This window comes from Manis javanica, chromosome 15, assembly GCF_040802235.1.
Source record: "Manis javanica isolate MJ-LG chromosome 15, MJ_LKY, whole genome shotgun sequence".
NCBI classification, from domain to species: domain Eukaryota; kingdom Metazoa; phylum Chordata; class Mammalia; order Pholidota; family Manidae; genus Manis; species Manis javanica.
The window spans coordinates 22,828,949-22,844,977 of NC_133170.1; the positions used below are offsets into that span (position 1 = coordinate 22,828,949).

The window sequence follows — 16,029 nt, forward strand, 5'->3', positions numbered from 1 at the left end:
GCAGACACAGTGCATGCGCAGGGGCATGCATACTACGGAAACAGGGCAGCAGAGAAGAAATAAACAAAATTGAGAAGAATAAAACTATAGCAAAAATCAATGAAACCAAGAGCTGGTTCTCTGAGAAAATAAACAAAATAGATAAGCATCTAGCCAAACTTAGTAAGAGAAAAAGAGAATCAACACAAATCAACAGAATCAGAAATGAGAATGGAAAAATCATGACAGACTCCACAGAAATACAAAGAATTATTAAAGACTACTATGAAAACCTATATGCCAACAAGCTGGAAAACCTAGAAGAAATGGACAACTTCCTAGAAAAATACAACCTCCCAAGACTGACCAAGGAAGAAACACAAAAGTTAAACAAACCAATTACGAGCAAAGAAATTGAAACGGTAATCAAAAAACTACCCAAGAACAAAGCCCCGGTGCTGGACGGATTTACCTTGGAATTTTATCAGACACACAGAGAAGACATAATACCCATTCTCCTTAAAGTGTTCCAAAAAACAGAAGAGGAGGGAATACTCCCAAACTCATTCTATGAAGCCAACATCACCCTAATACCAAAACCAGGCAAAGACCCCACCAAAAAAGAAAATTACAGACCAATATCCCTGATGAATGTAGATGCAAAAATACTCAATAAAATATTAGCAAACAGAATTCAACAGCATATCAAAAGGATCATACACCATGACCAAGTGGGATTCATCCCAGGGATGCAAGGATGGTACAACATTCGAAAATCCATCAACATCATCCACCACATCAACAAAAAGAAAGACAAAAACCACATAATCACCTCCATAGATGCTCAAAAAGCATTTGACAAAATTCAACATCCATTCATGATAAAAACTCTCAGCAAAATGGGAATAGAGGGCAAGTACCTCAACATAATAAAGGCCATATATGATAGACCCACAGCCAACATTATACTGAACAGCGAGAACCTGAAAGCTTTTCCTCTGAGATCGGGAACAAGACAGGGATGCCCACTCTCCCCACTGTTATTTAACAAAGTACTAGAGGTCCTAGCCACAGCAATCAGACAAAACAAAGAAATACAAGGAACCCAGATTGGAAAAGAAGAACTTAAACTGTCACTATTTGCAGATGATAAAATATTGTACATAAAAAACCCTAAAGACTCCACTCCAAAACTACTAGAACTGATATTGGAATACAGCAAAGTTGCAGGATACAAAATTAACACACAGAAATCTGTAGCTTTCCTATACACTAACAATGAACCTATAGAAAGAGAAATCAGGACAACAATTCCATTCACAATTGCATCAAAAAGAATAAAATACCTAGGAATAAACCTAACCAAAGAAGTGAAAGACCTATACCCTGAAAACTACAAGTCACTCTCAAGAGAAATTAAAGGGGACACTAACAAATGGAAACTCATCCCATGCTCATGGCTAGGAAGAATCAATATCATCAAAATGGCCATCCTGCCCAAAGCAATATACAGATTTGATGCAATCCCTATCCAATTACCAGCAACATTCTTCAATGAACTGGAACAAATAATTCAAAAATTCATATGGAAACACCAAAGACCCCGAATAGCCAAAGCAATCCTGAGAAAGAAGAATAAAGTAGGGGGGATCTCACTCCCCAACTTCAAGCTCTACTACAAAGCCATAGTAATCTAGACAATTTGGTACTGGCACAAGAACAGAGCCACAGACCAGTGGAACAGATTAGAGACTCCAGACATTAACCCAAACATATATGGTCAATTAATATTTGATAAAGGAGCCATGGACATACAATGGCGAAATGACAGTCTCTTCAACAGATGGTGCTGGCAAAACTGGACAGCTACATGTAAGAGAATGAAACTGGACCATTGTCTAACCCCATACACAAAAGTAAATTCAAAATGGATCAAAGACCTGAATGTAAGTCATGAAACCATAAAACTCTTAGAAAAAAACATAGGCAAAATCCTTTTAGACATAAACATGAGTGACCTCTTCTTGAACATATCTCCCCGGGCAAGGAAAACAACAGCAAAAATGAACAAGTGGGACTATATTAAGCTGAAAAGCTTCTGTACAGCAAAAGACACCATCAATTGAACAAAAAGGAACCCTACAGTATGGGAGAATATATTTGAAAATGACAGATCCGATAAAGGCTTGACGTCCAAAATATATAAAGAGCTCACATGCCTCAACAAACAAAAAACAAATAATCCAATTAACAAATGGGCAGAGGAACTGAACAGACAGTTCTCTAAAAAAGAAATACAGATGGCCAACAGACACATGAAAAGATGCTCCACATCGCTAATTATCAGAGAAATGCAAATTAAAACTACAATGAGATATCCCCTCACACCAGTAAGGATGGCTGCCATCCAAAAGACAAACAACAACAAATGTTGGTGAGGCTGTGGAGAAAGAGGAACCCTCCTACACTGCTGGTGGGAATGTAAATTAGTTCAACCATTGTGGAAAGCAGTATAGAGGTTCATCAAAATGCTCAAAACAGACCTACCATTTGACCCAGGAAATCCACTCCTAGGAATTTACCCTAAGAACGCAGCAATCAAGTTTGAGAAAGACAGATGCACCCCTATGTTTATCGCAGCACTATTTACAATAGCCAACAATTGGAAGCAACCTAAATGTCCATCAGTAGATGAATGGATAAAGAAGATGTGGTACATATACACAATGGAATACTACTCAGCCATAAGAAGCGGGAAAATCCTACCATTTGCAGCAACATGGATGGAGCTGGAGGGTATTATGCTCAGTGAAATAAGCCAAGTGGAGAAAGAGAAATACCAAATGATTTCACTCATCTGTGGAGTATAAGAACAAAGGAAAAACTGAAGGAACAAAACAGCAGCGGAATTACAGAACCCAAAAATGGACTAACAGGTACCAAAGGGAAAGGGACTGGGGAGGATGGGTGGGTAGGGAGGGATAAGGGGGGAAAGAAGAAAGGGGGTATTAAGATTAGCATGCATGGGGGGGAGGGAAAAAGGGGAGGGCTGTACAACACAGAGAAGACAAGTAGTGATTCTACAACATTTTGCTATGCTGATGGACAGTGACGGTAAAGTGGTTTATAGGGTGGACCTGGTATAGGGGAGAGCCTAGTAAACATAATATTCTTCATGTAAGTGTAGAGTAAAGATAAAAAAAAAAGAAAAGAAAGAAAGAAAAGGGGGATTACTCCTTGATAGGACAAAACTAACTGTAAATCAATGATTAATGCATGCTTTAAATATCCTTAATTTTGATCACTTAAAGGGTGTCAGATGATCAGCTATGGAGGAACACTTTTCAGATAATATTCCTTTCTCTTAAAAAAAAAAAAAAAGAAAGCAGTTCCTGTGTGGTGACCTCCAATGAGTTCTACACAATGGTATAAAGGGCATATCAAAGTGTGGACAAAGGGTCTGTTTGTGTTTATACAGAGGATCAAAGCCTAATTTGGCTACCCAGAAAATGAACTAAGATACGATATGAAGAAGAACTTCCAACATCAGCACTCTCTGGAAGAGTCATTCCAGAAGATGATCATCAAAAAACCTCAACAAAGATCCAGGCGATGCTGCAGTTGTGGCTGCATCCATCCCGCCGGTTCCTGGACTTGCCATTGGAATGAAGAAGGAGATATCTAAGCTGACCTGTGCTTTCAGTAAAACAACAAATTTGACTGGATCTATACTGTTGGAACTCAACCAAGAATTAGGAGAAGTGCAAGTTGTAGTGCTCCAAAATCTTATGACTACAGACTATCTACTGTTAAAAGAACATGTGGGATGTGAACAATTCCCAGGAATGGGTTGTTTTAATTTGTCTGATTTCTCTCAGACTGTTCAAGTACAGTTGGACAATATCCATCATATCATAGACAAATTTTCACAAATGCCTAGGGAGCCTAACTGGTTTTCTTGGCTTCACTGGAGATGGCTGGTAATTATAGATCTGCTTTGGTTATGTAACTGTATTCCTATTATGTTAATGCGTGTGCGCAATTTGATTAGTAGTTTAAAACCTATACATGCTTAAGTTACTCTACAAGAAGATACGTCAAAGAAATAATCAATCCTCCCATGTTTTCTTCCATCTGCTACCTCTATAGCTTTTCTTCTTCCTTCCTAATTACAACCCTTAAATAGAATTCATGCCTCATATCGAATTTACCGAGTATCATAATTCCTCCAAGGGGTAAAGATACCTCAAGACAAATGCGGGGCATAGAAGCCACAGGGCATAAATCTGCAAAGAAGTAAAAAGCTAACCTTTTCAAACAACATTGCTTCTCTCTCACTTACCAACTTTACATTTCCCTGTATGGCCCCAGAAGATGACTGGTTAGCCAGAGACAGGTAAGATTCCTCAAGGGAGGAACAACCTAAGACAGGCACAGTCACAGGGGGGCCATCAGGTGAGAAATTGGTGATCAACAGTGGTGAGGCTTAGAACCTCACCCCCCCCAGTTTTGAGAGAAATCTTCCGCATCTGTGGATGTTTTAATGCCCTTGTCTAGCTTGGATTAACACATAGTCTACAGGCACACACCTGATCATCTACATTTGCTCTCTTACAACACTAAACTATGTTTTCTACCTTTATCTTGCATCTACCTACCACTTCAGAATTTTATTAAAAATAAAAATAATAATAATAATAAAGGGAGAAATGTGGGATCCACATATAAATCAACTATAAAAATAAAAAAAAATCAAATGAATAATCATATCTGACTTGATTGTTTACAGTTCATGATTCATGATCAAAACCAAAAGGTTCTGTGATATGACTGTCCTTGCACTGTTCACCATGTAAGAACTTATTCACTATGTAAGAACTTGTTCACCATGTAAGAACTTGCTCGTTATGCTTCAGAAGATTGGAGACTGTTGAGAGTTAGGCTTCAGGTTGATTAATGATTTTGCATTGAGTCCCCTGTACAGAATTTTATTGTTGTTAACAACTATTTGATCAATAAATATGAGATGCCCTCTAAAATAAAAAACAAAAAAAACAACAAAAAAAACCAGAGTTGTAGCTAAAAAGCCAGTAGAGGAGATAAAATGGAATACAGACACATATTTCACTAACCCAAAAGGAGACTCGAGGGGGGAAGAACAAAGGAGGGACGGGTAAAATCAGGAAGGAATGGCCAAATGGTAGAATTAGACCCTGGCATCTATTGGGAAGATAAAATAAATAATGAAATAAAGAAATGACTCTGTTATAAAGCTGTCCTCATAACGGACATGAGGTTTCGACAGCGGGTTTCAGAATGGAGGGGAGGAGAGTGACAGTAAAGGAAATGGAAAAGCAAGCCTGGGGATGTGAAAACTCTAAGGGAATAGAGGCCATTGGTCATGCTGCTTCTCTCGCTGGGTTTCCTGGGCACACGCAGCTGTGCACCACTCTCGCCAAGGGGCATGGAGCCCGGCTAAGGGGAACCATTTTCATGGCTCAGTGGAACAAGCTCATGAACTTAGCTGGGAATCTACCCCCACAGGGTGGGGGCCGAGCTGGTTTATAGCGCTCGTTTTATAGTGCTCGTTTGACATGGACACAAGGCCAGAGACTGGCTTCCAAACCTACCTGCTCGGGGAGCCCTTGCTGGGAAGAGAGTGCCCTGCTCAAGGAGAACAAGGGAAAGGCTCTGCCCACTGCCAGGGTGGTGAACGAAGAAGAGAGAAGAGGACAAAAGTGGCAGATCTAGAAAGGGACATTATAAGCAAACACATGACACAGGAAGCAGGTAACTGTTAAATTAGACTTTGACAAGTTTTTGAATAGACAAAAGACCAATTAAAACAGGGCTCTCATTCAATACATATTGAACAAAACTGTTGGTTATTTAACTTAGTGAAGTTCCCAAACAGTATTTTGTAGCTAAATGACAGAGAGATGTGGCCAAGCACAATTCAGTTCAGTTCAGCCCTCATGTACTGAGACCTTCTGACACCAGGCTCTGGGTCAGGTGCTGGGGCTCAGCATGACTAAGACCATGCCCGCCTTCAAGAAATACCCAGTGCCTTTGGTCCTTGTAGCCCTCTGTCATTTAAATCAGCTATGCAGCTGTGGGCAAATCCCTTGACCTCGGTTTTCTCATCCTTTAAATGGGGGTGGTAATAACTACCAGGCAAGATTGTTGTATCCATGATATTAAAAGCACCCAGCACACTGCCTGGTCTACAGTAGCTCAACAACCCTCAATCTGCGAGCAGGACACAAATTAGAATCACAGTGGCAATTAGAGGGACGTTCCAACCAGACCCTGCCTCTCCCCTCCTCAGTATCCTGATTCCCCAGGAGAATGTGCCCACCTACTCCATGGGCACAGGCACAGGCAGAAGAGTTTGAAAATCACTGGGACAGGATTTGATTCAACTCAGCCCTTAACAGAGAACCAACTGTGTGCTGGGTTCACAAAAAATGAGTATTATTTCAACATATGGACAGAGGTGTGTATCAAATGCTAAGAGAGTACTAAGAGAAGGCACTCAGCCTGGGGTCAGGGAGGCCCCGCAGGCCATGGCTGTTGGCCAGGCACACAGCTGAGAAGGGCATCGCAGAAGGATGGAAACATGTGCACTGGCAACAGCACCACGTGTGCAGGGAACTACAATCCAAGCACCAAAGTGTTGGAGATTTTATGTCTAGAGAGGTAGACAAAGGCCAGTAAGTTCCTGAAAGACGTGCCAAGAAACTCACTTAACCCTGCGGATGGCGACGGCACAGAGGGGTGAAAGGGCGGCCTGTGGTTCGCTCTGTGCTCCAGCTGCCCCCTGAAAGTGGTCCCCGAGCTGGAGGGTTTCCTCAAGGGCATGGACAGGGCAGGGCAGGCTGCCCTTGCCAGGTACCCGCGAGAGTCCGACCCACAGTACGCATTCAGTTTTTTTAACAGAACTGAAATGAATAAAATTCCTTATGCAGAGCTTTTACATTTTAAACCTTATCTCCAACTATGAGATTTCACTTAATCAGTTTTGTTAAGTCCCCCTGAGAGGTACACCATCAAGTGGGGAGGGAAGACACGAAAGCAAATAACTACAATACAGTGAAATAAAGGTTATAATTCGAGTGCGTGCAAAGTACTTAAGGAGATTTTTAAAAGAAGCAATTAACCGTTAGGGGAAGCCAGGAAAGTCTGCCCTCTGGGAGAAATACTTGTGCTGGGTTTTGAAGGAAACACAGGAGGAGGTCAGCTGTCAGACACGCAGCAGTGCTCCAGCCCGGAGACGGCAGAGGTAGGGCGGGCGGCGGGAGGGCGCTGGGAGGGCTCCAGGCCGGCTGAGCAGGACGCCCCTCAGCGAGGAGCAGACGGAAGAAAGCAGCGAGAGGAGGGCCTAGGACTGCGGTTTGTTCACCTGGGCTGCACATCAGAAGCACCCGGGGAGCTTTTAAAGCATCCGGTGCCCAAACACCTTCCAAACCAATGAAATCAAGATCTCTGGGACCCGGAGCCAGTCGTCGGGGCTGTTTTAAAGCTCCGGAAGTGACTGCAGTGTGTTGCCAAGTTTCAGAACCGCTGGTCTAGGAAGACAAGGTCAGGCCCTCTTGGTGCCCCTGCAGTCCTGGCACACAAGCCCCCCGAGGAAAAAGACTAGCCAAACCACAGCCACGGGCTGCTTCTTGCTGCTCCTCCACCTCCTCCCCCCACCCCACCCCACCTCCCATCAACTTTTTGTTCTGAAAAACCCTGGTCCCCAAACCAGTAGTAGCACCAGTCTCACAGGCGAACCTGGTAAAAAGGCAAACTTTCCGACTGCACCCCAGACCACTACACCACAGAGTGGGGCCCAGCAACATGTCTTAACAAGCCCCCCACCCCCAGGTGATTCTGAGCCTGGCTCAGGTGGGAGAACCACTGTTAAAACACTGATTCGTACAAAGCTGCCACTGAGCAGCGTCTGGGTGTGACTGCCGGTGCCGAGGCTGCACCCCTGGAATGGTGGGGCGGCTGCTTAATCTGCTGAGATGCTGCGAACTGGCCTGGGTGCCATCAAGTTGCCCTGAAATCAAAGGTATCAGAGGGTGGAGAGCCCAGGTTGTTTTCTTGTGGTACCAGGAAAAGGCTCTAGGGTAGGAGGCACGGGGGTTTTGTTTATTTTCTCCTTTTGATACAGAGTGACCCCTTGAAAGCAAACTCCCAGGAAAATCCATGTCAGCGTCACGGATGCAGCACTTGCATTTCTCCTTTGGAGGGAAGGGGTAGGTCAAGGTGCTGAAGGGCCTACCGCAGGGAGGGGTGGGAAAGGAGGGGGGATGCTGGGTCACGGCTTTCCGCATCCCCTCCTCCCAGGACCCACCGTAGTTGAGGATTCACAATTGCTGGGAGAAAAATGAAATGAAGGAAGCAACAAAGGTGAGTTCCCCGCAGAGAAACGGAAATTGCCTTTCCCCTGCAGGTCAGACGCCCAGGCGCCCAGGCCAACAGACAGTAAAGGAGGAGTTCGCCCACCTGAGCAACAGCAAGGACTGGAGCCCTAACCTTGGAGTTTATCTGCCCTCGCAGAGTAACTCTGGGCTTTTCTTGCTACAAGAGCCGGTCACCACCTGAGTGGCCACTCACTGGAGGAGTCGGCCAGCTCCTCACTTACTGGGTGAATTCAGAGAACACCAGAGAATGCTCTACCACACAATTAAGGAGGGCAGAGTGCTCTGGGGTTTTTCTTACCACTACCTTTCAAGTCCTCTGTTCCAAGTTGAAGCACTTGACCTACCTGTATTTTTTTTCTTTTTTTTTTTTTTGCCTGCTTCAGTAAATCAGGACAAATTCCCCAGATCTGACAGCGTGTGCATAGCGCCACCTGGTGACCACATATTATCAAGACAGTTTTCTTCCTGGTTCTCTTGTGCATGTTAATTATGGAAGGCTGCAGCCTCCAGGCGGGTGCACATTCAGTTCTCATGCCTGGTCAACTTTCTCGTGGAATTCCTGCGGCTATCCCCAGACCTCAGAGCAGAGGGAGTAGGCAAAAACGCCCATTTCCCTGTCTTTTCCAGGAAGGCGTTTGACTACACACTTACAAGCTGCTGCCTAAGAAACTTGCTTCTATTTAGCACACTACATAGGTGCTAACTGCAATCCTTCCTGGAGCCCTAAACAGCTGGTGGTGGGCACTTCCTGTCCCTTCTTCCTCCTACTTGCTTCAACAGTAAAACCAGGTTGTCAGAATTTCTTCAGAAGGCACTTCGCAATACATCTAACACTCCAATTTTTATGGCTGCCACGTGAGGGGTAGGCCACCAAATCACGTAGCTCAGAGAGCCAACAGGGCTTGCCTCTGCCTTCTCCCTCCAGCCCACTCCAGATTGCCAGTATCTCCCATGTAGACCTTGTATACATATCTGGGCCCCAAGCTTCTGCAGATGGTGCCCAAGAGACAGGTCCCTGGAAGCCTGGCTCTGAAACCCAACCAGACTTGTGGCATTCACAAATCCCACAGGACTGTAACAAATAAACAGTTCTTAACAGGTGCAGAAGTACACCCTTCCATGGCTATACACACAGTTCCAGTGTAGAGGGAGGGAACAAAAATGCCCATCTCCCAGTTTCTACTGGGAGGGCCCTAATTACATACATACTTTCCCAGCTGCTGCCTGAGGGTCTGGCTTCCAATCAACCTGCCTCTAGGTGTTGACTATGATTCTCACCTTTGGGACACTGACAGGTCTTGGCACACCCTCAACTGCTGAGGAGGGAACCACAAACAACAAAGAAGGCAGCTGTGACAATCGCTAAGGTTTGAGATACAATCAAGGGCTCAGCCCAGCTGATCATGTCCTAGACGAGACCCCTCCATCAAGACGGAGAGAGGTGTCTGCTTTATCAAACGCACAAAAACCAACACAGAGAGTCAAGAAAAATGAAGAAACAGAGGAACAGATTCCAAACTAAAGAACAAGATAAAAGTCTAGAAACAGACCTTAATGAAATGGAGATAAGTGATTTACCTGATAAGGAGTTCAAGATAATAAAGATGCTCACTGAGCTCAGAACAAGGCATGAAATCAGTGAGAATTTCAGCAGAGAGACAGAATATATAAGAAAGTACCAAACAGAAATCACAGAGCTGAAGAATACAGTAACTGAACAGAACATTCCAATAGCAAGCCAGAGAATGGATCAGCAACCTCAAAGACAGGGTAACGGAACTCATCCAATCAGAGAAGAAAAAAGAATAAAAGAAAGCAAAGACAGCTTAAGGGAATTAAGGGACACCATCAAGTGGACCACTACTCTCATGACAGAAGTCCCAGAAGGGGAGAAAGGGGCAGAAAGCTTCCTCAAAGAAACTGGCTGAAAACTTCCGTGTCTGGGGAAACAAATAGACATTCAGATCCAGGATGCTGAGAAAGTTCCAGAAAGGGGACATTCTCTGTCCTCAGTGAGCCTGCCTCTCTGTGCCAACCTTTCCTTGGTTTGTACTTAACTTGCCAACACCTCACTGGATTCTAAATTGTTCCATTGTCATTAAGTTAGGTAACTCTGAATGCCAGTAACAGCTGTAGTCCACACTATGCGATTTACTTATGATTTATGCATTTGTTGATTCTTGGATTGTTTCAAATGACTATATCTCATCTTCCCAAAAAGACTGTAAGTTTTTTAAAAAAGAAAAACTATTCTTAGTATTTCTTTAATACCCTTTAAGTTGACTAGACAGGTGCACGTTCTGTGCAATAAGTATTAGTTTGTTGGCTAAAATCCACTTTGGTCACCAAAGAACTAACTGTCCCATAACCACTGTTCGTGTCTCACAGACCTGTTTGCCTAATATCTAAACAGACAGTTCTCCCTCACTTTTATGAAATTAGCCTAATTCCTCTTTCACCATTCACAATTCCTTCATCTCCACATTTCAGCCATCCAGCACTCATGGCTTCACAATCACATGCGTGACCATTAAGTGTCTAGTTCAGTTAAGAATCTGAATAGAACATAAAATCATATGTGGCTGCTGCTTCTTTCATATACAGAGGGAATTCTAGACGTAAAATTGTAACATATGGTCTTTAATTGAGTTTTTTTGGTGTCTAGATGACTCAGTTAGCTTTAGTTTTTAAATACTTTCCAGTAGTTCCCTTTGAATACAATCTTTGAATTTCAAAGGAGAGGTAACATGATAAGAGTGTGAAGCGAGAAAGACCACGGTTTGGATCTCAGCTCAACTGATAGGGACCACTGGCAAGATACTTTACCTCTACGAGCCTCAGTTTCCTCATCTGCAAAATGGGTGTCATAACACCTGCCTCTCAATGTTGTTAAGATTAAATATGTGTACATTACCTGTCATATATTGGGTGGTCAGTAAACATTTGTTAAAATGATAATACAGAAAGTAAAGAACCCTCAGGAAAACCCAGCAAACTGTCCCAAAGAGCAATGACAGTCCTTGATAAAGGATATAGAGCTCCTTTTAGAGTTATATTACATGGGCAAAGTTCAGCCCCTCCATCAGTTAAAAAGCTGGGGGCGGAGCTTAACAAGGAAGTGGCAATTCTTTTCTAAGCCTTAGTGCTAAACCTGAAGAGGCTACACCCAGAGGAATCTTAGATCACAGGAGCCTTCCTAACTGAGAAACCAGGACGACTAGGTGACAGTACCCTCTTAAACTCCATGGAGACTCAGGTATAGAAATATCTTTACTGCCACCTGACCTGAAGCCAGAGAAACCACTCACAGCGTCAGAAACAAGTAACACCAGGAGGCGGCAGTCTTCATTCTGTCTTCCTGGGAAGACACCGCTGGCTCTTCAGTCTTGGTTTTGCTAATGATGCAATCTAACTAGGGGAAACACTTACTGACTTTGTTTTAAAGTTCTTATTATGTCTCAGGAAGCAGATGACAGCTAAGAACCTAGTTTATTGGGGTTTCCAGAAAAGCAAAAGCTATTTAGGTTTCTCTTTCATTTTTCCTTTCCCACAGAAAGTCTGAGGTAAGTCAGTGAAGAATCTTTACCTGGCAGAATCATTTTTAGCATCATGCAGTAATCTCCCTTTGAGTCTATGACAAGGTATGTGATGATGGGAGAGACAGCCTATGGCCAGGAGCCCATGGAGATGCTGAGTTCCTCTTCTACCACAAGGATGAGGCTGAGGACAGGGACCCCTTGCTTTGAGCCTAGAGTCCTGAGGACCTTGCAGAAACCTGGGCACAAGGTCCAGTCCTGCAGACCCTCTAGAGATGTCCTTGAGTGCAAGGCCCCCGTGCAATGGGAAACACCTCTCCTTCCCTCACCCCCATGGGTTCCCCTACCCCTTCTGTTTACACTCAGAGACTTAGTCCTTCGTTTAATTAATATGACCTCGGGCACTTGCTCATGCTCTCTCCCCACCTCCTGTTTAGCTTCATGGTAGGAAGTAGGCATTTTACTTCATTCCTCTTTTCACTCAGGATTAAAGAACGTGTCATTCTTAGAGATGACAAACAGGCAAGAAATGAAGACACTAAAGTCTTAAGTTCAGGGAACCAGGAAAAGGTCAGACTGCTCCTGAAGTGCATAAGGAAGTACAGGATGCTGAAGGGCAGGCTCAAGGCAACCAGACAAAATTGAACTCATAATTTAGCCTGAAAAACTTCCTTTGGATAAGCGTCTATACTCACGAGTCACACTCGGGCCTCACCTGCCTATCCAGAGCAATGGAAGTCATCTCTTCCATTGAACAGCCTGTTGCCAAGGGGTCCTACACACCCCTCACTGGGACAGGTAGACGCGGCGTGAATGGAGTGGAGAGTAAGTTCTGTCCAGCTTTCTTGGGCCCTAGTTGTACGTAGCAGGTTCTGTGCATGGAACCAAGCAGCACATGTTTCCTCTGTATGCTTATCCATGACCTGCCACAGGAAGGGAAGTGAAATCTAACTTCAACAAACAATCCAGAGCTGGAAACATACCAAACCTGTGATTGGAAATAACGTGACCTTAGGTGCTTCCCTGTGGTTGCGGCCTTCCCAGCTGAGCTACCTGGGGAAAGAGCACCTTCTCTGCTGATGCCAGGGAGACCCAGGCTGCAGGGAGACCCGAAGGACTCTGTCCATTTAGGGGGTGATGGGAAAGGAACCCTCAAGGAGGGGAAAATCCGCCAGCAAAGGCAGCTCTGTAACCTTGCTGTGACTGGTTTGCGAGAGTATGTAAATACTGTAGTAAGAGCAGAGTTACATCCACTGTGTCATCAAATTAGAATAAGTGTCATAGTTCTAATAAGCCTACTGCTAATTCTCCCCTCCGGGCTCTGAATCAGCCCTAAGGGGCCCCACCCAAGACTTCCTTTCCACATGCATAAAACTTACTGGTGAAGTTTCTGTAAGCCCCTGGTTGGGCATTTATTCTCAACAGAAATAGCTGATGGCAGAAGGGATCTAGCATATGATAAACTCTCTCACTGCTGCTCTATAGTAAGACCTCGCTATAAATTTGACAAGAGCTCTCTCTTCATTTACAATGAAGGACTGTAGGAGGAAAAAAACCTACACTTGTTAAATGCATTTATGTCCCCATGGATTCCTTCAGTTTCCCCGGCCCTGGGCACAGCACCCACGTCCACCTCCGTTAGGTGGGGGCTCCTTACCCAGCTGTTGCCTGAGCACAGCTGAGCTTTCTGCTCCTCACTCATCCTTGGCCTGGCCTGCTCGTTGGACCGGCTACTCAGTTTTGGGTAGCCTATAAAATGGCAAAAACCTCGTTTCACAAAGCGGAAGGGCTGTGTGCGCCATCTTGCCCTTTCCGAGGCTGCCCCTGAACCAGCATTTAGCAAACTTGTTTCTTTCCCTTCCCCAGCTACACCGCACACAGTTTTAAAGTCCTCACACTACATTAGAAAAGTTTCCTTCATTTTTTGTTCTGCTCTGTTCCGCTTTTAACTTACACGGAGTTTCTTCAGAAGCTTTGCACGGAGCATCCCACCCGAGGATGCAGTTCTGGCCTCGCCCTGCACACTTCCCGCCTACGGTGTCCTGAGTGGCCCGAATCAAAGGAAAGCTTCAAATTAGAAATCTCCCGAATCCTCGCCTGACACAGTCCCCCTCTGGTCTCTGGCCTGGGCCCCTTCTCTGCACACCTGGGTGTCGGCGCCCCGGAGTCTGTGCGCATGCATGGGGGGAGGGGCGGAGGCGGGAAGGCCGGAGGCCGCAGGTGCTTTGCCACAAAGTGGAAGTGGCTCCTGCGAGCACAAGGTTTGCTGGGGTGAGTGATGTGAGTGTTAAATTGGGAGAAAATGAGGGAAGAACGGTTATCGAAGCCCTGGCATAGGATGGAAAAATGATGAAACTGGACGATGCACAGTGGCCAGGACCCCCACTTCACATTGTACCCCTCAAGTGTTTGCTTACACCCGCTTATCTGAAGCAGGTTTGTGGGGCTTAGGAGTCATGGAAATATTTCTGTTTGCGTAGTGGGTATCTCAGGCTTTGCATTTTTGCCCAAGGTGACACTGGGAAATCCAGTTCAGTCCCCTCCATCTGCACCTGATGTTCTGGACCAGCCCCCTGCAGCCCCCTCCCTGCCGTACTTCCATCAGAACTCACCCAGCCAGGGGCCACTGCGTTCTGGGGGCCTGGCCAGGGAGCCGTTCCTCAGGCAAACAGCTTCTGTATCAGCCAGCGTGAGCCCCTTCCAAATAAAGGAGAGGAAACAACCATGGAGACAGGAAGCCCCTCCTTCAAATAGTAGAACCTTCAGGAACAGTTAGAGAATATATGAGGAGGAAACCAAGAACCAAAGAGATTAAGTGACTTGCCCAAGGACCTTGCAATTTAGAAGCTGAGTCAGCCCTGACCGTTGGCCTACAGACTCCCAGTGCAATTTGTCTGTATGCAGTCCAGTTTAGCTGTACCCTGTCATGCTCGAAGTCTCTCTGCAGTGATTGTCCCATTTCTTTTTAAGTTGGTCCTAGTTTGAGAGAGTACAGTGGAAAGAGAAAGAGGGATATGCCAGCCATCCCATTCATATCACTACATCTGTCTAATGAGCCAAAAACATATGCCTACATATACCAAAAGACAGTATTAACATAGGACCATTAAAGGGGCCCTAATTAAGAACCACCTCAATTACAGACTCAGAGGACCTGCGATGTCTGTAGTACAAGAAAAAACATAGTAGTTACCTTTTTTTAAAATATGGAATGCTTCACAAATTTGCGTGTCATCCTTACACAGTGGCCATGCTAATCTCTGTATCGTTCCAATTTTAGTTATGTGTTGCTGAAGTGAGCACAGTAGCTACCATTTTTGAGCCAGGTTCTGTGTTGAGATTTCTCATGCATTATCTTATACCCTCATAATATCCCTCCAAGATAACATATTTTCAATTTACCCACAAGAAGCTCAAGTTCAGAGAGGTGAAATAACCTGCCCAATACAGCTGGTCATTGGTTAGGTCAGGAAGCCCACACTCTTTTCCAGAATATCCACTGTCTAGGAAATTTTAGTCCAGTGACAGTCTGTAGGTCTGGGCTTTCTGGCCTCTGGGACTAAAAAGAATATGTGGTCCTCACTATATGACAAAAGAATGCAAGGCAGATTATTAATAAGAAATTATTTCCCAGCAAGAAACCAGAAAAGGGATTATTTCATGAAAGCTAAAACTGACAAAGTCAGTTCATTATATCTATCCAGTTATTCATATGGAAATAAAGGTGAAGTCCCTCTACCCCATCATTTTCCTAATGATCCTCCCAAAACATGCCTGTGATCACATCAGCCTCCCACTCAAAACTTTGAAAAGCTCTCCATTGCCTCCAACAATGCTCTTCAAATTTTGCAAAAATAGAAGGATTTTTTTTTTTCAGATGAAATCTTGCATGGAACACCAAATATGGCAAGAAACAGAAGCAAAACTGTAAGCTTGAGCAGATGGCAAAGTTTGGGAGAGGGAACAGGAAGGGTCAGGGACCCCAAACATTGCTCGCTTCCTCCTTGGCCCTCCTACCCTCTCTCAGGAAGACTTTTAATTTCTTCCCACTGTTTGAGGCTCCTTTTTAAATGTACTGATTGAGCAACAAGAGAATATGC

General features: G+C 44.5%; 1 non-coding gene across 1 annotated transcript; it reads right to left on the reverse strand.

Annotated features, from left to right (window-relative positions):
* Positions 1 to 15,129: 15,129 nt before the first annotated feature.
* LOC140846642 (U6 spliceosomal RNA) lies at positions 15,130 to 15,232 on the reverse strand. The gene has a single exon (XR_012125977.1). It is a non-coding gene; the product is annotated as a U6 spliceosomal RNA (small nuclear RNA).
* Positions 15,233 to 16,029: the final 797 nt, after the last annotated feature.